Consider the following 23723-nt stretch of genomic DNA (forward strand, 5'->3'; position numbering starts at 1 on the left):
TTCAGCGCCGCTTGGAGGATTAACTTCTTCCGCTCCGGATGTCCACTTCGGTTCCATCGATGCTCGGCTGAGTGAAGACGACTCAAGGTAGGATGATCTTCAGGGGATTAGTGTTAGGTTTTTGTAAGGGGGGTTTGGGTTAGATTAGGGGTATGTGGGTGGTGGGTTTTAATGTTGGGGGGGTTTGTATTTTTCTTTTACAGGCAAAAGAGCTGAACTTTTTGGGGCATGCCCCCACAAATGGCCCTTTTAAGGGCTGGTAAGGTAAAAGAGCTTTGAACTTTATTTAATTTAGAATAGGGTAGGGCATTTTTTTTTATTTTGGGGGGGTTTGTTATTTTATTAGGGGGCTTAGAATAGGTGTAAGTAGCTTAAAATTGTTGTAATATTTTTAAAATGTTTGTAACTTATTTTTTTATTTTTTTGTACTTTAGTTAGTTTATGTAATTGTATTTAATTGTAGTTATTTGTAGGTAGTTTATTTAATTAATTTAATGATAGTGTAGTATTAGGTTTAATTGTAACTTAGGTTAGGATTTATTTTACAGGTAATTTTGTATTTCTTTTAGCTAGATAGTTATTAAATAGTTAATAACTATTTAATAACTATTCTAACTAGCTAAAATAAATACAAAGTTACCTGTAAAATAAATATAAATCCTAAGATAGCTACAATATAATTATTATTTATAGTGTAGCTATATTAGGGTTTATTTTACAGGTAAGTATTTAGTTTTAAATAGGAATAATGTATTAAAGTATAGTGCAGTGTTAGGTGTAATTATAACTTAGATTAGGATTTATTTTACAGGTAAATTTCAGTTTATTTTAGCTAGTAAGCTATTAAATAGTTAATAACTATTTAATAGCTATTGTACCTAGTTAAAATAAATTGAAAGTTGCCTGTAAAATAAAAATAAATCCTAAGATAGCTACAATATAATTATTATTTATATTGTAGCTATATTAGGGTTTATTTTAAAGGTAAGTATTTAGTTTTAAATAGGATTAATTTAGTTAATAATAGAAATATTATTTAGATTTATTTAATTAATATTTAAGTTAGGGGGGGCGTTAGGGTTAGGGTTAGACTTAGGTTTAGGGGTTAATAATTTTATTACAGTGGCGGCGGTGTAGTGGGGGGCAGGATAGGGGTTAATAAATTTATTATAGGTGACGACGGTGTAGGGGGGGCAGGATAGGGGTTAATAGGTTTAATATAGGTTGCGGCGGGTTCAGGGAGCGGCGGTTTAGGGGTTAAACTATTTATTTAGTTGCGGCGAGGTGCGGGATCAGCAGGATAGGGGTTAATAATTTTATTATAGAGGGCGACGGTATTGGGGGGGCAGGATAGGGGTTACTAGGTATACTGTAGGTGGCAGCGGTGTCCGGGAGCCGCGGTTTAGGGGTTAATACATTTATCAGAGTTGCGGCAGGGTCTAGGAGCGGCGGTTTACAGGTTAATACATTTATAAGAGTTGCGGCAGGGTCTAGGAGTGGCGGTTTAGGGGTTAGTAACTTTATTGAGTTGCGGGAGGCTCCGGGGGCGCCGGTATAGGGATAGAACAGTGTAGTTGAGTGTGAGTGCTTAGTGACAGGCTAGCAATAAAGCTGGGAAAAAGCCGAAGAGCAGCGAGATCGGATGAGTGATAACTCTCACAGTCCGCTGCTCATCGCCCCGCAGCTTTTTGACAGCTTTATTTGATAACTTAGGCGAACGTATTCAAGGTCCGCGGCGGCGAAGGTAGGCGAGCTTAGGCGGGCGTATTGGGCCGGTGAAGGCAGAAAAGTAGACGGCTTGATAACTACCCCCCATAGTATTAGATGAAAAAAAATGGGTATCATCTGTGTTCATGGAGATAAACTTGAATATCCTACAACTTAAAGGAACAGTCTACACCAGAATTTGTATTGTTTTATAAGATAGATAATCCCTTTATTACCCATTCCACAGTTTTGCATAACCAACGCAGTTATATTTATATACTTTTTACCTCTGTGATTATCTTGTATCTAAGCATCTGCAAACTGCCCCTTTATTTCAGTTATTTTGACAGACTTGCAGTTTAGCCAATCAGTGCTGGCTCCCAGATAACTTCACGTGCATGAGCACAGTGTTATCTATATGAAACACATGAACTAACACCCTCTAGTGGTGAAAAACTGTTAAAATGCATTCTGAAAAGAGGTGGCCTCCAAGGTCTAAGAAATTAGCATATGAACCTCCTAGATTAAGCTTTCAACTAAGAATACCAAGAGAACAAAGCAAAATTGGTGATAAAAGTAAAATGGAAAATTGTTTAAAATGACATGCCCTATCTGAAACATTAAAGTTTATTTTGGAGTAGACTGTCCCTTTAAGTAGATTTTGAAACACAGTGTGGTAAATTAAAATATTGTGTGGGTGTAGTACCCAATTTAGCCCTTGAGGTGGCGATAGGTAGAGATTTTCCAAAATTTCTGGAATTATGGCCTTTAACAGAAAAGGGTAAAACTAATTAGATGTATGTGTTTCCTTTCTCTAAAACTGATTTGGAAGGTGATTATATAGAAAAGTGGAAAAATAAGATATATTGCCCTATGCCTGTATTAGAGGGAGATCAAGCTCTTCAGAGTAATGAAGAGCCGAATACTAGCTGATGATTTGTTAGTTTTGGTGGGCGGTCCTAGCAATATTAAGATGGGATGATTCCACATTAGTGGGGGTTATAAATGGTGTTGCAACACAGTCAAAATATATATTACCCTATTCTTATTTTGAGGTAATTAATGATTTGATATAACGGGTACAATAGAAAAGAACAGACATTGTTAAAATAGAAGTTTAAAAAATGTTAAAAATGGGGGTAACTGAAGAGTCACATAGTGAGTGGAACAGTCCAATTGTACTTGTTCCAAAACCTGGGGCCCGATCCGATATGCAGCGTCGCCCGCGAAAGCCGGCGACGCCAAATTTTGCGCTAGTTTGGGATCACATATACGGCGTAACAGAAGTTACGCGCATATATTTCTGCCTTCGTCCGTATTTTTTTACCCATAGCCTGACATACAAAACACGCGCAGTTTGGTATACAATATACAGCGTAAGGACTTACGCGCACAGATTTCAGAAAATCTACTCCATTCTCATCTCGCCACAAATTGCAGGCGCAGGAGCCCTTGCACTACCTAAAAAAACAACGTAACTCCCTGGAAGCCTTAACAAACACATACATTTCAGCAGCATATTAAGGTTAAAGGGACAGTATACTATGATATTGCTTTTTCAAGGTTTATTTGTGTATTTGAAATAGTTTAAAGCCACAACATAATCAAATGGATTGAGCTTGTAGGTACTTTATCACATTGTGGACATATACTTGCTTATTTACTTTCAATTGGATTACCTTCATCTCTTTAGAACCCACTGGCACTGATGCCAAAATATATAAAGGGACAGTCAAGTCCAAAGAAAACCTTCTTCTTTTAAATAGGGCATGTTATTACAAACTACTTTCAGATTTAATTAGAACACTTGCTTTGTTCTCTTTCTTAGTTGAAAGCAAAACCTAGGATGGCTCATATCAATGTAGAGGAATAGTATCCACAGCACCAGTTTAGGTAAAAGAAAAAACCTTTATTTTCACATTACATGCGACGTTTCGGCCTTCATGGCCTTAATCATGCATACAAAACATTTCAGCCTCTATCCACAGTATATAGGCTAATCAATTAAAACATTAATTACTAACAGATTTGACAAAATGTTTCACACAGAGCAATTACTCCCCCTAGTGTTTATCATATTTTACTACATCATATAAGATTTAGCTCTCAAGTTACCAAAATACAATTGCTAGAGGAGTTTCCACTGAATGCACAAATGCCATTAAAAACAAGAAAATATATAGGAACAAGTCTTACTGCAATCTTATATATCTGTAGATACACCACTAAAATAAATTACTAACACCTTTTACCAATCTTTCTGTGAAATTTTACCTATGTGTTTGAATAAACAAGAATTTGAACAATAGCTGACTTTTAAATTTTTACATTTAGAGGAAGACAGAGAAGTCTATTTCTCTATTTAACACTTTAGGTTACATACTATATCTAACTTGCGGATCCAGTAAGTTTCTTTTTGTTTAAGGATCCTCTCCCTGTCACCCCCACCTCTTAATGTGCCTACATGGTCAATGATCTGCCATCTAATTTGACTTATGTTATGGCCTGCCTGGATATAATGATTAGAAACAGGAGCTTCTTTATTACCACATCTCAAGTTAGATTTATGCTGATTAATTCTTTCCCTACCCTTTCTAATCGATTCTCCAATATAAATAAGAGAACACAGGCATTTAATAAGATAGATTACATAAGATGTCTCACACGTATAAAAACCATTAATTTATATTTATGTCTTTTTCTTGGGTGGGAAAATTCTTTCCCTTTAATCATGGCATGGCAATTAGAGCACCCTAGACAAGGATAAGAACCAAATGACTTCTGACCCATATGGCTTTGTTTAAGACTTTTTGAGGGTCCCAAATAATTTTTAATCAGTGTGTCTCTCAAATTTCTAACCCTCCTAAAGGCCATAATGGGATTATTTTGGAATATCTCCATATCTCTGTTACAATTTTTGATGATATCCCAATGCTTTCTTATGATTTTAGTTACCTCAGTACTGTATAAATTGTATTGTGAAGTAAATACCATCCTCCTATTCTTATTTTTACTTTTTTTGTTATCTTTAGGGGCATTATTATCTTTACAGATATTTTTCTCTCTCTGAAGCCTTTGAATCTCTTCCTTAATCAGGTTTTCTGGATAACCTCTGTTAACAAATCTATTGCCCATTTCCATCATCCTGGTGGATAATATTTCTTCATCCTTCACTATTCTACTGACCCTAAGAAGTTGACTCCTGGGGAGTGAATCTTTTAACCTGCTTGGATGAAAACTATCATAGGCAAGCATAGTATTCCTATCAGTGGATTTTCTGAAAAGATCTGTTTTAAGGGTCCCATTATCCTTATATACCCTAGTATCTAAGAATTCCACTGAAACCTCACTGTGTGTAAGGGTGAATTCTATCCCTGGGATAGCAGAGTTTAGATCAGATACAAATGATTCAAGGGATCCAACGTCACCCCACCACACGTCAAACACATCATCAATAAAACGCCACCAGGCTTCACCATATGCCAAGAACAACTTGTTAGTATACACAAAATTCTCCTCAAAGCTGTTCATGAATAGGTTGGCGTATGCTGGGGCGACGTTGGATCCCATTGCTGTCCCCCTAACCTGCACATACCAGTTGTCTTGAAACAAAAAATAATTCCAGTACAGGATAAGACTTAGTAAATCACAGATAAATTCTACATGAGGAGAATTGTAGATACCACTACCACTTAAAAGTTTCCTTATCACTCCTATACCTGTCTCATGTTTTATTACAGTATAGAGACTTTTTACATCAAGTGTGAAGAGTATATATTTCTTACTGGGCAAATATAAACTGTATAATTTATCAAGAAAATAACTTGTATCCTTGATCTAGGCCGACATTTTAGTCACTTTAGGTTGCAAAATTTTGTCAAGGAAAACAGCTATATTAGTAAAGATGGAATCAACACTGGAGACTATAGGCCTCCCTGGGGGGCATTTAGCATTTTTATGCACTTTTGGCACAGTATAGAATATGGGTGTCCTAGGATGCTCTTTGTACAAATAATTAGATCACTTAACATCAATGATATCATTCTTAACTGCCTTTGCAAGGATATGTTTGATTTCCTTTTGTATTTTAAATACTGGATCCCCTGCAAGTGGATGATATGTAGTGTTATCTTGTAATTGCGACAGTATTTCCTCTATATAGTATTGTTTATCAAGTACAATGGTAGCAACACCCTTGTCAGCTGCCCTCACTAAAATATCTTTCTGTTTTTCTTTTAAAGATTTAAAAGCCTGTTTTTCTTCTGTAGTATGATTGTCACCTCTCTTATTTTTCTTACCACCCTGTTTAGAGATTTTTTCTTTCAAATTACACCAATTATTATTTACCATTTTAATAAATGTTTCAACACTGTTATTACTGAAATTTGGCACAAATGTAGATTTGTTAATAAGACCCATCTCCTTAGCCCTAAAACATTTGCTAGTATCCATAACATTTTGTGCACTAGGTGTTGCTATTTCTCCTTTCTTAAACATTATTTGCAACCTTAAAGACCTATAGAACAATTGGAAATTTTTTTTCAATGTCAACATTTACATTACCAATAGGGCAAAAGGACAGTCCTTTGTTAAGCAGATTGTACTCACTGTCCGTAAGCTCAATAGAGGAAATGTTTAGAAAAAACTGTTCCTTTGGCTCCGTTGGTTCCGCATGTTTCCTCTGCCTCTCCTGTTTCTTGTGCTCCGGGTGTCCATGGGGGTGCTTGTGTTTTCTGCCGCCTCTATGCTGCCTTCGTCGCTGGACAAAAAAGCCTGTGATGCCTTTCCTGCAGAGGATTCCTGTGAAGTCTCGCTGATAGAGACTGAGATTAAGGAAACCAAACGATCCAAGTTCCTGAGGGATGAACAAGATTACCTCAGTGGGAGAGTGTATAGATGGAGAGGATCGTTTCCTGACAGAGGGAGCTCCGTGAGAGGCCGACGTTACCATAGTAACACTCGTAACAGAGGAGGATCACGCGAGAACCAGGCGCATACTGATGACGTCAGCAAGACTTCACAGGAATCCTCTGCAGGGAAGGCATCACCGGCTTTTTTGTCCAGCGACGAAGGCAGCATAGAGGCAGCAGAAAACACAAGCACCGCCATGGACACCCGGAGCACAAGAAACAGGAGAGGCAGAGGAAACATGCGGAACCAACGGAGCCAAAGGAACAGACGGTTCTAAACATTTCCTCTATTGAGCTTACGGACAGTGAGTACAAACTGCTTAACAAAGGACTGTCCTTTTGCCCTATTGGTAATGTAAATGTATTTGAAATTGAAAAAAATGTACAATTGTTCTATAGGTCTTTAAGGTTGCAAATAATGTTTAATAAAGGAGAAATAGCAACACCTAGTGCACAAAATGTTATGGATACTAGCAAATGTTTTAGGGCTAAGGAGATGGGTCTTATTAACAAATCTACATTTGTGCCAAATTTCAGTAATAACAGTGTTGAAACATTTATTAAAATGGTAAATAATAATTGGTGTAATTTGAAAGAAAACATCTCTAAACAGGGTGGTAAGAAAAATAAGAGAGGTGACAATCTTACTACAGAAGAAAAACAGGCTTTTAAATCTTTAAAAGAAAAACAGAAATATATTTTAGTGAGGGCAGCTGACAAGGGTGGTGCTACCATTGTACTTGATAAACAATACTATATAGAGGAAATACTGTCGCAATTACAAGATAACACTACATATCATCCACTTGCAGGGGATCCAGTATTTAAAATACAAAAGGAAATCAAACATATCCTTGCAAAGGCAGTTAAGAATGATATCATTGATGTTAAATGATCTAATTATTTGTACAAAGAGCATCCTAGGACACCCATATTCTATACTGTGCCAAAAGTGCATAAAAATGCTAAATGCCCCCCAGGGAGGCCTATAGTCTCCAGTGTTGATTCCATCTTTACTAATATAGCTGTTTTCCTTGACAAAATTTTGCAACCTGAAGTGACTAAAATATCGGCCTAGATCAAGGATACAAGTGATTTTCTTGATAAATTATACAGTTTATATTTGCCCAGTAAGAAATATATACTCTTCACACTTGATGTAAAAAGTCTCTATACTGTAATCAAACATGAGACAGGTATAGGAGTGATAAGGAAACGTTTAAGTGGTAGTGGTATCTACAATTCTCCTCATGTAGAATTTATCTGTGATTTACTAAGTCTTATCCTGTACTGGAATTATTTTTTGTTTCAAGACAACTGGTATGTGCAGGTTAGGGGGACAGCAAAGGGATCCAACGTCGCCCCAGCATACGCCAACCTATTCATGAACAGCTTTGAGGAGAATTTTGTGTATACTAACAAGTTGTTCTTGGAATATGGTGCAGCCTGGTGGCGTTTTATTGATGACGTGTTTGGCGTGTGGTGGGGTGACGTTGGATCCCTTGAATCATTTGTAGCTGATCTAAACTCTGCTATCCCAGGGATAGAATTCACTCTTACACACAGTGAGGTTTCAGTGGAATTCTTAGATACTAGGGTATATAAGGATAATGGGACCCTTAAAACAGATCTTTTCAGAAAATCCACTGAAAGGAATACTATGCTTGCCTATGATAGTTTTCATCCAAGCAGGTTAAAAGATTCACTCCCCAGGAGTCAACTTCTTAGGGTCAGTAGAATAGTGAAGGATGAAGAAATATTATCCACCAGAATGATGGAAATGGGCAATAGATTTGTTAACAGAGGTTATCCAGAAAACCTGATTAAGGAAGAGATTCAAAGGCTTCAGAGAGAGAAAAATATCTGTAAAGATAATAATGCCCCTAAAGATAACAAAAAAAAGTAAAAATAAGAATAGGAGGATGGTATTTACTTCACAATACAATTTATACAGTACTGAGGTAACTAAAATCATAAGAAAGCATTGGGATATCATCAAAAATTGTAACAGAGATATGGAGATATTCCAAAATAATCCCATTATGGCCTTTAGGAGGGTTAGGAATTTGAGAGACACACTGATTAAAAATGATTTGGGACCCTCAAAAAGTCTTAAACAAAGCCATATGGGTCAGAAGTCATTTGGTTCTTATCCTTGTCTAGGGTGCTCTAATTGCCATGCCATGATTAAAGGGAAAGAATTTTCCCACCCAAGAACAAGGCATAAATATAAATTAATGGTTTTTATACGTGTGAGACATCTTATGTAATCTATCTTATTAAATGCCCGTGTTCTCTTATTTATATTGGAGAATCGATTAGAAAGGGTAGGGAAAGAATTAATCAGCATAAATCTAACTTGAGATGTGGTAATAAAGAAGCTCCTGTTTCTAATCATTATATCCAGGCAGGCCATAACATAAGTCAAATTAGATGGCAGATCATTGACCATGTAGGCACATTAAGAGGTGGGGGTGACAGGGAGAGGATCCTTAAACAAAAAGAAACTTACTGGATCCGCAAGTTAGATAGTATGTACCCTAAAGTGTTAAATAGAGAAATAGACTTCTCTGTCTTCCTCTAAATGTATGGTAAAATTTCACAGAAAGATTGGTAAAAGGTGTTAGTAATATATTTTAGTGGTGTATCTACAGATATATACGATTGCAGTAAGACTTGTTCCTATATATTTTCTTGTTTTTAATGGCATTTGTGCATTCAGTGGAAACTCCTCTAGCAATTGTATTTTGGTAACTTGAGAGTTAAATCTTATATGATGTAGTAAAATATGATAAACACTAGGGGGAGTAATTGCTCTGTGTGAAACATTTTGTCAAATCTGTTAGTAATTAATGTTTTAATTGATTAGCCTATATACTGTGGATAGAGGCAGAAATGTTTTGTATGCATGATTAAGGCCATGAAGGCCGAAACATCACAGGTAATGTGAAAATAAAGGTTTTTTCTTTTACCTAAACTGGTGCTGTGGATACTATTCCTCTACATTGCTGTGCGGGTGGCAGTAACCCTTTCCCCACGGGCATCAAACAGAACAAATATTCACTAAAATGTATTAACAGGTGCTGTACTCATTTACTAATTCTTGTAGGATGGCTCATATGATCATTTCTAAGACCTTCTTGAAGGCTGCCTCTTTGCAATTGTGTTAAACCAATAACACACACCACAACCTCTCACCTGCAGACTTAAAACACCTGATAATGCCCACCCTATCAGTAACATCATACCAATGGGTCAATTTATATTGGATGTGAGATACATTGATTTACATCTTACAAGTGAATATTACTATATGTACCCTTCAGAAACAACTATTGTGGATGGGAGTTATAGTACAAGAATGTGTTAGAAACAGGATAATATTACCTTTTTTGGGCCATTTCCACACAGGCCTTATTATATGTTTTAACAATATTAGTGTACTAAAACACCCCTCACATGGATGTGGATGACAATTATATGGTAAATAACAGAGGACAAGATTTATGGTGAACTATAAGAATATTTATTTATTTTTTGGCTTCTTGGATGAGGGGGCAGAGGTGACTGGAGTGGATTTCCTGGTTCTCCTGGTTTGGGAAGCTTCAGATGATTCTGCTGGAGTGCTGGCCACAGATGAAAGGCTGGAGGCAGTGTCCTGCTGGTGTGTGAAGTGCTCAACCAACACACCAGAGAGTTGGTTTTGTTCCCGCCATCTATTGTCCATCTGCATCTGCATATCAGACTGGATTCTCATCATCTGAGACTGATTTTGGACAATTCCATTTAATGAGGCTGCAATGTCCCTCTGCAGCTTGATGCTACGCTTGAGTAACCGCTCTTGGCTCCTATGAAACCTCTGTTGGCCTCTTTGAATGCTCTCGCAGCTTGTTATGAGCCTCCTCTGGAGTGAAATGTATTCCTCGCCCAGGGGAGAATACAATGGATCTACAGGCTCTTGAGGAGCAGTGATTCTAGGTGCAGGTTCTGCTCTATCTGCTGGTGCTTCAGGGACAACTTCAGCTGCTGGTGCTTCAGGGACAACTTCAGCTGCTGGTGCTACAGGGACAACCTCAGCTGCTGGTGCTTCAGGGAAAACTTCAGCTGCATCTGCTTCATGGATAACTTCAGCTGCTGGTGCTTCAGGGACTACCTCAGCTATATGCTCATCTGAGGATGGTGGAGCTCTCCCATGGGCAGCGGATGGTGGAGCTCTCCCAAGGGCAGCGGATGGTGGAGGTCTCAGGCTTGATTGGTAGTCCCATTGACGACTAGTGTGTGACCACTCAGCCTGTCCAGTTTGCATACCTTGCGACATCCCCTGTGTGGAAAAGCCATGACTGGCCTGATATTGTGTTGGGGGGGAGGGGGTAAAGACATCAACCCTTCGTGGCTGACTTGGCTCGCCCTCAAAGCCAAAAGGATATTCCTCAGGCCAGGTATCTTGCCAGGGGTTGTATGCCAATGGTGGTGGCATTACTTCTGGGTCCTCAACGGAGGCAATCCAACCCTGCTAATGCCTGGGAGCATAATGTCCATGTTGCTGCCTGAAGACTGGTGGTGGAGGTGGCTGCATGGCTGTGACTGGTGTTGGTGGTGGAGGTGGCTGCATGCCTGTGACTGGTGGTGGTGGTGGAGATGGTGGCATGCCAGTTTGCAGCCTGGTGACAGGAGGTTCTGAGGAGGAGTCAAATGATGATAGGGATTAGTACAGTCATATATATGTCCATGTGGGCATGCAATATACATTGATACATGATAGTGACAATACTCATTCTCATGTCAAACTGTATAACATGCATGTGCACAATGTGATTTGTGATATGAGGGATTTAAATCTGCACAGTATACAGGTATGTGTTTCATACAATAGTTATGTGTACATGTCAGTGATGGAGAAAATATGTTCTATGGTCACACAATTTACTTTAGCCTGATGTAGGCACAGAACCTGCTTTCTGAGCTAAAATTATTGTGATGGCTATAGTGTCCATTTATTAAAAACTCTACATGTGACTTGTGGCCTGTGTTACTCTGAGACATGTTAGTATTGCACTATTCCACCTCATATCATGAATTGCATTGTGTTAAGAAGCATTAATGCGAAATATAATTGTAGATGTTTTTGTTAGTAGGCCAAATACCATGCTCCTCATTGTGTACATGAATGTGTGACATTAAAGGATGTTATATCTCAAATACATATCATACTAGTGTGTGGGATGTTACTCACCAGCATGAGGTGCTGTGGTTGCAATCCCTGAGTCACGAGCCCCTGGCAGTCCACGGACTGCTGTGATACTCAGTTACCTGCGTATCATCTCCTGCCATACATTGTATTCTGCTTCAAAGGGTGGACCACCGCCTGTTCCCCTCTGGTACATGGCTTCCTGGCCCATCTTCTCTTTCACCTGCCTCTTGCAATCATTCCACCTTTTTTAAAGTCCCTTGACAGTCCTCCTCTGCGGGGCCACACTGTTTACAGCGTCCTCTACCGCCAACCATGCTGCCTTACACCTTCGGGCAATGCCTTTGCCCTTCTTCTGGCCAAAGAGGGCACTGTGGTTGTCCATGATGGCCTGGACTAGTGCAACATTCTCATCAAAGGAGAAGTTTGGGCATCTCATGCGCTCCTCCTCTGTGGCCACCTGGCTTCCTCCCTGGGATGTCCCTGGTGTGGGTTCCTCCCTATCCTCTCCCTCCCCCCCCCTTCTGTCCCCATGTGCGCCCTCTGTCCCTCTTCTAAATGTGCCTGGTCTCTGGGCATCTCCCCTCCCATCATCCTTTCTAACGCTCCCTCTCCCCACTCCACTTACTCCCTGACGGGGACCCCGCTGCTCCTCCTGTCCGCTACAATAAGCCTCTCCCTGCAACTCTGCTCCCCTCCTCCCCTCCGCCCTACCTCTCCCTGCCATCCTCAAACTACACACACTCACACACTCAAACTCACTCCCAGTTCAATCACACACAATCACAACCAAACACTCAGCCTATCACACTGTAAAATAGAAAAAAAATATGTGAGGTGTTAGAAATAAAAAGTGTATATTTTGTATATGTATGTATGCAATATGTGTGCAATATGTAAAAATAAGTGTAAGTACAAGCTTACCCAAACAAAAATCCGACTTAACTAACTATTATGCTGCGCCTCTCTCACTACTCTTACTAATCCTATACTCACTGTAGTGTGCTGTAGCTCAACGAACCATCCAAACACACTGAAGAAAATGGCGGCTGCGCATGGGTTTATATATGACTTTTGAATAGCGTAATTACGTTGCGCAGTTTTAGATGGAGTATCGGGTAATTTTTACAAGTCTTAGCCAAATTTGCATAAAACTACACTTTATTGAGACTTTACATGAACAAACTACTGGCGTACTTGCGACGACTAAAATGTGTATTTGCACACTTTTCAGAACAACGCCAGTTTGTCCTACTTACACCACTTTAGCATCTGACGGCGCCGTATATTGGATAGCCCGATGTGCGAGGTGAAATTACGGGCGGCGCGGGTTCCCTCGCTTGCGCAGAAAACTACGCCGTTTATCGGATCTCGCCCCTGATGGTTTAGTGAGGATATGCAATGACTATGGCAAGTTTAATTGTATGTCTAAATGTATACATAAACCATACCATGTGCAGAATAAGAGCATGAAAAGTAGATGCATCATTTAGATCTATATGTTGTTTAACAAAGTGAGGATTCAATGATTACTGACTATATTATATTCTCCCCACAAGTTATCTGAGCTTTATTTGACTTGAGAGGAGTTAGCAATGCTAAGTCTGCAGGTGTATCATACAAAGAATTTAATGCACTGGTATTAAGGCTTGGTTCTTTTGACAAATTGTTTATACGTTAGTTTGTGTATGAATGATCTATTATTATTATTACTATTATTGTTATTATTTATTTGTAGAGCTCCAACAGATTCCGTAGCACCGACTATTTGAGAATTTTTAATGGGACAATAAAGAAGAAAAAAAATTATTTTATTATTAAAGGGATACTAAACCCAAATTTTTTTCTTTTGTGATTCAGATAGATTTTTTGGTTCAGTACCCTGCACATCACTTGTTTATTGGTGGGTGAATTTATCCACCAATCAGCAAGAACAGCCAAGATTGTTCACCAAAAATGGGCCGGCATCTAAACTTACATTCTTGCTTTTCAAATAAAGATACCAAGAGAATGTAGAAAATGTTATAATAGGAGTAAATTAGAAAGTTGCTTAAAATTGCATGCTCTATCTGAATCACGTGTCCCTTTAAGATAGAGAATACAAATTTAAACAACTTTCCAATTTGTTACTATTAACTAATTTGCATAAGAGCATGTCTTTGTCTGTCCTTTCTAGATGGGCCTTATGGTTAAAATCATGGTCTACTGATGCAGTTTCTAAGTCCAGACTCTTGAATATTTATTTTCAAGGAAAGAAATTGGGACATAATTCAATTCTATTATTTCCACTGTTACTGGTGGTAAGGGAGCATTTCTTCCCCAAGATAAGAAATCTAGGTGTAAATTTAAGGCTTCTAATCATTTTGCTTCCTTTTGTCAAAGTAAGGAGTAAAAATCTGATAGCACAGCTAAGCAAGGTTCCTCAGGTTGGAATTGTAACAGGCCTAAGCAAGCCAAAAAGTCTACTCCTGATCCCAAGTCCGCATGAAGGTGCGGCCCCCAACTTAGATTCTCTGGTAGGGGGCAGGTTAAGTCTCTTTTAGGAGGCATGGTTTTGTTTGTTTCAGATTCTTGGACTCTGTATATAATGTCCAAAGGTTATCGGATAGGTTTCAGGGTCAGACCTACCAGAGGAAGGTTTCTATAGTCAAAAGTTCTGAAGAATCCTTTAAAAGCTCAGGCTTTTCTTCAATCAGTCCTGGATCTGGAATCCTTGGGTGTGATAGTTCCTGTTCCTCTGCTGGAACAGGGAAAGGGATTTTATTCAAATCTCTTTATTGTTCCTAAGAAGGAGGGAACATTCAGACTCGTTTTGGATCTAAAGGCTCTGAACAAGTTTGTCAGAGTTCCAACTTTCAAAATTTTGACTATTCTGTCTATTCTTCCTTTCATTCAGCAAATTATGTTTATCTCAATATTATGATTAACAAAGATCACTTTCAGTTTCTGAGGTTTGCTTTTCTAGGCAAGCATTTTCAGTTTTTGCTCTACTGTTTGGTCTGACTACAGCTCCAAAGATCTTCACAAAAATTCTGGGAGCTGTTTTGTCTGTCATCAGAGGTCAGGGAATAGATGTGTTTCCTTACCTGGAGGATATATTGGTACTAGCGCCATCTTTACTTTTAGCAGAATCTCACACCAACAGACTGTTGTTGTTTCTTCATCAACATGGTTGGAGGATCAATTGCCTAAAGAGATATTTAGTTCCTCAGACAAAGGTTGCTTCTCTGGGGGTTCCCGATAGATTCAGTTTACATGAGATATTCTCTAACAGATCAAAGAAGATTTAAGTTGGTTTCGGCCTGTCAAAATCTTCAGTCTCTCCAGTTTCTCACTGTTGCTCTTTGTATGGAGGTTCTAGTTCTTATGAGTGCAGCACTGGATGCTATTCTGTTTGCTCATTTTCATGAGACCACTTCAGCTTTGCATGCTTCGACAGTGGTGCAGCGGTCATACTCTGTTTTCTCAGAGGATTTTTCTAGATTTAAACACAAGACAGTCTCTGTATTGGTGGCAGGATCACCAGCTTATTTTTCAGGGGACTTCTTTTGCTCATTCTATTTGGTCTGTGATTACTATAGATGCAAGTCTTTAAATATGGGGAGCTGTTTGGGGGTCTCTGACAGCGCAGGGAGTTTGGGATCCTTGGGAGGCAAGGTTGCCTATAAAAATCTTAGAACTTTGTGCAATTTTCAGAGCTCCTCAAGCTTGGCCCTTACTGAGTGGAGAATCTTTTCTCCATTTCCAGTCAGGCAATGTAACGGTCATGGCTTATGTCAACCATCAAAGGGGGACTCATAGTTTTTTAGCCATAAGGGAAGTTTCTCAAATTCTATCTTGGGCAGAGACCAATTGCCGTCTAATTTCAGCAGTTCACATCCATGGGGTGTTCAATTGAGAAGCGGATTTTCTCTGTCATAAGTTCCTTTATCCAGGGGAATGGTTGCTTCATCTGGAAGTGTTCAATCAGATTATAGATCTTTGGGGTCTTCCGGAGGTAGATCTGATGGCCTCTCGGTTGAACAACAAACATTCCAGGTACTTTGCAACGTGAAGGGATCGTCAGCAGAGTTTGTGGATGTTCTGATAGTTCCATGGACCTCTCAGCTGGCCTATGTGTTTCCTCCTCTGGTACTTATTCCCAGAGTAGTTTCCAAGATCAGGCAGTAGAATTCACCAGTGATTCTAATTGCTCAAGCCTGGTCCTGCAGCATTTTGCTTGGTCTGGATCTGTTTCAAAAGTCCAGTTGCCCTCCCTGGCCACTTCATCTAAGGCCAGATCTTCTTAGTCAAGTTCTGTTTTTTCCATCAGGATATGAAATTTCTAAACTTGATAGCATGGAAATTAAGTGGCTAGTTCTTAGGCATTTCTCTGGGTCTGTGATTGAAACCCTGATTAAGGTTAAAAAGCCAGTTACCAGGAAAAATATTTTAAAGTTTGGAAAACCTTTAGTTCATGTTTTGTCTTGGCATTCTTGCAGGATTTCTAGAATTTTGCTAATTTTTTTTATAAAGGTTTATCTGCCAGTTCTTTGAAGGGACAGATTTCTGCTCTTTTATGCTTTGTTTCAAAAGAAAATTGCTACTCTTCCTGATATTTGTAGTTTTGTTCAGGCTTTGCATACTAAGGCCTAGATTTAGAGTTTTGTCGGTAACGACCCGCGTAGCTAACGCCGGCTTTTTTCTGGCCGCACCATAAAAATAACTCTGGTATTGAGAGTCCACAGAAAGGCTGCGTTAGGCTCCAAAAAAGGAGCGTAGAGCATATTTAAGGCAGCTTCAACTCTCGATACCAGAGTTGCTTACGCAAGCGGCCAGCCTCAAAAACGGTGCTGGTGCACGATTCCCCCATAGGAAACAATGGGGCTGTTTGAGCTGAAAAAAAACCTAACACCTGCAAAAAAGCCGCGTTCAGCTCCTAACGCAGCCCCATTGTTTGCTATGGGGAAACACTTCCTACGTCTGCACCTAACACCCTAACATGAACCCCGAGTCTAAACACCCCTAACCTTACACTTATTAACCCCTAATCTGCCGCCCCCGCTATCGCTGACCCCTGCATATTATTTTTAACCCCTAATCTGCCGCTCCGTAAACCGCCGCTACCTACATTATCCCTATGTACCCCTAATCTGCTGCCCCTAACACCGCTGACCCCTACTTTATATATATTAACCCCTAATCTGCTCCCCACAACGTCGCCTCCACCTACCTACACTTATTAACCCCTAATCTGCCGAGCGGACAGCACCGCTATTATAATAAAGTTATTAACCCCTAATCCGCCTCACTAACCCTATAATAAATAGTATTAACCCCTAATCTGCCCTCCCTAACATCGCGAACACCTAACTTCAATTACTAACCCCTAATCTGCCGACCGGAGCTCACCGCTATTCTAATAAATGTATTAACCCCTAAAGCTAAGTCTAACCCTAACACTAACACCCCCCTAAGTTAAATATAATTTTAATCTAACGAAATTAATTAACTCTTATTAAATAAATTATTCCTATTTAAAGCTAAATACTTACCTATAAAATAAACCCTAATATAGCTACAATATACATTATAATTACATTGTAGCTATTTTAGGATTAATATTTATTTTACAGGCAACTTTGTAATTATTTTAACCAGGTACACTAGCTATTAAATAGTTAAGAACTATTTAATAGTTACCTAGTTAAAATAATAACAAAATTACCTGTAAAATAAATCCTAACCTAAGTTACAATTAAACCTAACACTATACTATCATTAAATTAATTAAATAAACTACCTACAATTACCTACAATTAAACCTAACACTACACTATCAATACATTAATTAAATACAATACCTACAAATAACTACAATGAAATAAACTATCTAAAGTACAAAAAATAAAAAAGAACTAAGTTACAAAAAATAAAAAAATATTTACAAACATAAGAAAAATATTACAACAATTTTAAACTAATTACACATACTCTAAGCCCCCTAATAAAATAACAAAGACCCCCAAAATAACAAAATGCCCTACCCTATTCTAAATTACTACATTTCAAAGCTCTTTTACCTTACCAGCCCTGAACAGGGCCCTTTGCGGGGCATGTCCCAAGAAGTTCAGCTCTTTTGCCTGTAAAAAAAACATACAATACCCCCCCCCCAACATTACAACCCACCACCCACATACCCCTAATCTAACCCAAACCCCCCTTAAATAAACCTAACACTAAGCCCCTGAAGATCTTCCTACCTTGTCTTCACCCTACCAGGTTCACCGATCCGTCCTGAAGAGCTCCTCCGATGTCCTGATCCAAGCCCAAGCGGGGGGCTGAAGAGGTCCATGATCCGGCTGAAGTCTTCATCCAAGCGGGAGCTGAAGAGGTCCATGATCCGGATGAAGTCTTCATCCAAGCGGGAGCTGAAGAGGTCCATGATCCGGATGAAGTCTTCTATCAACGGCATCTTCAATCTTCTTTCTTCCGGATCCATCTTGCAGACCTCCGACACGGAACATCCTCTTCTCCCGACGCCTACTAGCCGAATGACGGTTCCTTTAAGGGACGTCATCCAAGATGGCGTCCCTCTAATTCCGATTGGCTGATAGGATTCTATCAGCCAATCGGAATTAAGGTAGGAATATTCTGATTGGCTGATGGAATCAGCCAATCAGAATCAAGTTCAATCCGATTGGCTGATTCGATCAGCCAATCAGATTGAGCTTGCATTCTATTGGCTGTTCCGATCAGCCAATAGAATGCGAGCTCAATCTGATTGGCTGATTGGATCAGCCAATCGGATTGATCTTGATTCTGATTGGCTGATTCCATCAGCCAATCAGAATATTCCTACCTTAATTCCGATTGGCTGATAGAATCCTATCAGCCAATCGGAATTCGAGGGACGCCATCTTGGATGACGTCCCTTAAAGGAACCGTCATTCGGCTAGTAGGCGTCGGGAGAAGAGGATGTTCCGTGTCGGAGGTCTGCAAGATGGATCCGGAAGAAAGAAGATTGAAGATGCCGTTGATAGAAGACTTCATCCGGATCATGGACCTCTTCAGCTCCCGCTTGGATGAAGACTTCATCCGGATCATGGACCTCTTCAGCTCCCGCTTGGATGAAGACTTCAGCCGGATCATGGACCTCTTCAGTCCCCCGCTTGGGCTTGGATCAGGACATCGGAGGAGCTCTTCAGGACGGATCGGTGAACCTGGTAGGGTGAAGACAAGGTAGGAAGATCTTCAGGGGCTTAGTGTTAGGTTTATTTAAGAGGGGTTTGGGTTAGATTAGGGGTATGTGGGTGGTGGGTTGTAATGTTGGGGGGGGTATTGTATGTTTTTTTTACAGGCAAAAGAGCTGAATTTCTTGGGGCATGCCCCGCAAAGGGCCCTGTTCAGGGCTGGTAAGGTAAAAGAGCTTTGAAATGTAGTAATTTAGAATAGGGTAGGGCATTTTGTTATTTTGGGGGTCTTTGTTATTTTATTAGGGGGCTTAGAGTAGGTGTAATTAGTTTAAAATTGTTGTAATATTTTTCTTATGTTTGTAAATATTTTTTTATTTTTTGTAACTTAGTTCTTTTTTATTTTTTGTACTTTAGATAGTTTATTTCATTGTAGTTATTTGTAGGAATTGTATTTAATTTATTTATTGATAGTGTAGTGTTAAGTTTAATTGTAGGTAATTGTAGGTATTTTATTTAATTAATTTAATGATAGTATAGTGTTAGGTTTAATTGTAATTTAGGTTAGGATTTATTTTACAGGTAATTTTGTTATTATTTTAACTAGGTAACTATTAAATAGTTCTTAACTATTTAATAGCTATTGTACCTGGTTAAAATAATTACAAAGTTGCCTGTAAAATAAATATTAATCCTAAAATAGCTACAATGTAATTATAATTTATATTGTAGCTATATTAGGATTTATTTTACAGGTAAGTATTTAGCTTTAAATAGGAATAATTTATTTAATAAGAGTTAATTAATTTCGTTAGATTAAAATTATATTTAACTTAGGGGGGTGTTAGTGTTAGGGTTAGACTTAGCTTTAGGGGTTAATACATTTATTAGAATAGCGGTGAGCTCCGGTCGGCAGATTAGGGGTTAATAATTGAAGTTAGGTGTTGGCGATGTTAGGAAGGGCAGATTAGGGGTTAATACTATTTATTATTGGGTTAGTGAGGCGGATTAGGGGTTAATAACTTTATAATAGTAGCGGTGCAGTCCGCTCGGCAGATTAGGGGTTAATAAGTGTAGGCAGGTGGAGGCGACGTTGTGGGGGGCAGATTAGGGGTTAATAAATATAATATAGGGGTCGGCGGTGTTAGGGGCAGCAGATTAGGGGTACATAGCTATAATGTAGGTGGCGGCGCTTTGCGGTCGGCAGATTAGGGGTTAATTATTGTAGGTAGCTGGCGGCGACGTTGTGGGGGGCAGATTAGGGGTTAATAAATATAATACAGGGGTCGGCGGTGTTAGGGGCAGCAGATTAGGGGTACATAAGTATAACGTAGGTGGCGGTCGGCAGATTAGGGGTTAAAAAAATTTAATCAAGTGGCGGCGATGTGGGGGGACCTCGGTTTAGGGGTACATAGGTAGTTTATGGGTGTTAGTGTACTTTAGAGTACAGTAGTTAAGAGCTTTATGAACCGGCGTTAGCCCAGAAAGCTCTTAACTACTGACTTTTTTCCTGCGGCTGGAGTTTTGTCGTTAGGTGTCTAACGCTCACTTCAGACACGACTCTAAATACCGGAGTTAGAAAGATCCCATTGAAAAGATAGGATACGCAATTGACGTAAGGGGATCTGCGGTATGGAAAAGTCGCGGCTGAAAAGTGAGCGTTAGACCCTATTTTGAGTGACTCCAAATACCGGAGTTAGCCTAAAACCAGCGTTAGGAGCCTCTAACGCTGGTTTTCACGGCTAACGCCAAACTCCAAATCTAGGCCAGAGGCTTTAGGGAGAGCAATTTTCTGTTCTCTATTCTGATGAAAGGAACAAAAACAATTAGTAGCTTTAAATTCCCTTTCCCCCAGTAATAGTGGAAAGAATAGAATCCGATTCAGAACCAAAAAAGGTTTTTACCTTGAAAAGAAAGAGACGGTAATTTTGTTTTAGACACCATGTCAGCATTCCAAGATTTAAGCCATAATGATTTTCTAGTCAGAATAGCTAAAGACATACTGTAGATATGACATTGATTTTCATAACATCAAAAATAGCATAAAAAAGAAAATGATTTGCGTGTTGAAGAAAAAAGGATAATGTTAGATAATTTAGGCTCTGAAAACAACTGCTAAACTAAACAGCTAAATATGCCATTATAAGATAAGGATCTAAGATGTCTAAAAGATCTTTAAAAGAAGTGCTATCTTCCATAAGAACGGTAGTACGTTTACCAAGAGTGGAAATAGCCCCATTAACCTTAGGGACTGTTTCCCAAAGTTCCAAATTAGCAATAGGCATGGATACAATTTTTTAAACCTAGAAAAAGTGTTAAAAGAGGTACTAGGTTTAGACCATTCTTTAGCAATCACATTAGAGATAACATCTGGAATAGGAAAAACTTCAGGTGTAATAACAGTAGTCTTAAAGGGACAGTCTACACCAGACTTTTTATTGTTTTAAAAGATAGATACTGCCTTTATTACCCATTTCCCAGTTTTGCATAACCAACACAGTTATAATAATATGCTTTTAACCTCTGTGATTATCTTGTATCTAAGCCTCTGCAAACTTCCCCTTTTTTCAGTTCTTTTGACAGACTTGCAGTCTAGCCAATCAGTGCCTGCTCCCAGATTACTTCACAGTGTTATCTATATGAAATATGTGAACTAACACCCTCTAGTGGTGAAAAACTGTTAAAAGGAAATCTGAAAGAGGTGGGCTTCAAGGTCTAAGAAATTAGCATATGAACCTCCTAGGTTAAGCTTTCAACTAAGAATACCAAGAGAACAAAGCAAAATTGGTGATAAAAGTAAATTGGAAAATTGTTTAAAATTACATGCTCTATCTGAATCATGAAAGTTTATTTTGGCCTAGACTGTCCCTTTAAATACAGAATTTAAATGATTACAATATTTATCATCAGGAGGTTTAGACTCCTCAATACCCAAAGTAAATAAAACTTCCTTCAAAAGCGAGCAAATATGTTAAATTTTAAATAAAAACATATTTAACAATTTCTGTCTCTGACATAGGATCCTCTGAATCAGAGGAACCCCATCAGTAGAAGATACATCAGTATGCTGTCGGTCAGTACAAAATTCACTAGACTTATGAAATGTTTGTAAAGTCCTTTTACTTTTATTTGAAGGCGGAATAGTAGTCATAGCCTTCTCTATGGCTGTAGCAAAAAAAAAAATTCTGCAGGAATGCCTTTTGCATTAGACTGAGATGGAATAACAGTGGATGCATTTGTATTCATAGAAATGTGATTAGCATGTAATAATTTATCAAAACAGAAGCCACATAATTGAGCTGAAGAATTTAAATCAGCTTTTTTACAAGAAACACACTTAGCTTTGGTAGAAATATGTTCAGGCAGCTCAGTTTCTATAATAACATCAGAGGCAAGTTCAGTTTGAGACATCATGGCAAAAAAAAATATAACAAACAAAAATAAAAAATAACATTAGTTGCAAAATATCACATTGTCCTTAAAAACAGCAGATTTCAAGAATGGGAAACAATGCTTATTAAAAAAAAAATTTATAATTAATATCAATGATGAATAAAAACAAGCGATATAGCTCTCTGAAAAAATATGAGAGCACAGAGTGAAGTGGGAGCAGCTTTTTAAACTAGAAAAAAGGCATGAAAATGTTTGCGCAAAAAAAGGCATGAAATGATGACGTAAATAGCGACATCACATGCGTGATTTTGTGTGTGAAAATTAAGAAAGAACCTCAGAGAATGCAGAGGTAATAAGGGCCTAAAGGTAAGCATTTTTAAATACTAACTAAAACCCCCACATTCAAATTTCTAAGTAAAATTTCCAATACTGATTTAAGAGGGTCTCTTAAAAATGATATATACTTACCATAAGACACCCATCCACATATAGCAGACAGCCAAATCGGTACTGAAATATATCAGCAGAGGTAATGGTAGAGGAGTATAATGTTGATCTGTAAAGGGAAGCAGCAGATGAATCCATGCGACCAAATTTATAGAGAGCCTTATGAATAGATTTGCCATTGGTAAAAAAATGGTGGCAACAAGCAATACTCCCTTCACATCCCTCAGACAAACACTGCACTTAGAGAGGAACTGGGCTTCAATATGCTTAGAAGCACCTATTACTGAAGAATCAAGCACATCATGCTTCACCACCTCCTAAGGAGGCAAAGTTTTTAAAACTGAGGTATGGGTGAGGTGGGAGGTGTATTTATAGGCATTTGAGGTTTGGAAACTTTGCCCCCTCCTGGTAGGAATTTATATCCCATCAGTAACAAGCTTGTGGACTCTCACCACCTATATGAAAGAAAACAAACCTAAGCAGTGATCAAGAACACAAAACGTATTTGCGTTTGCAGCCATGACATCTATGTTTGTTTTTCAATGCACCAGTGCCTTTGATGGCTACCTGTTTTTATTCTGAAATTTTCTAATAAATATGGAGTAATAACTGTGGGTACTTTGTGACCTTCTCCACTGTTTTTAGAGTGATATTCTCTGTACAGAGGCGATATTTGCAGTGTTGGCGTTGGCGTTTTGTGGAGACGTTGCCTCCTGCACTCATCATACACACTACTGTGAAGTAAAATTATTGTTCCGTGGTGAATTAATTCTAAAGGGAGTAACACTCAGAATTGGGTTTTTTTCTGGAGCAAATCGTAATTGACTCCCCAGTAGTGATATCGTGAACTGTTCGCCGGAGAACAGTTCCCGGCGATCTTAGCTTGTTCACCTTCGCCGCAGCGGG

The sequence above is a fragment of the Bombina bombina genome, chromosome 2 (genome assembly GCF_027579735.1).
Source record: "Bombina bombina isolate aBomBom1 chromosome 2, aBomBom1.pri, whole genome shotgun sequence".
NCBI lineage: Eukaryota > Metazoa > Chordata > Amphibia > Anura > Bombinatoridae > Bombina > Bombina bombina.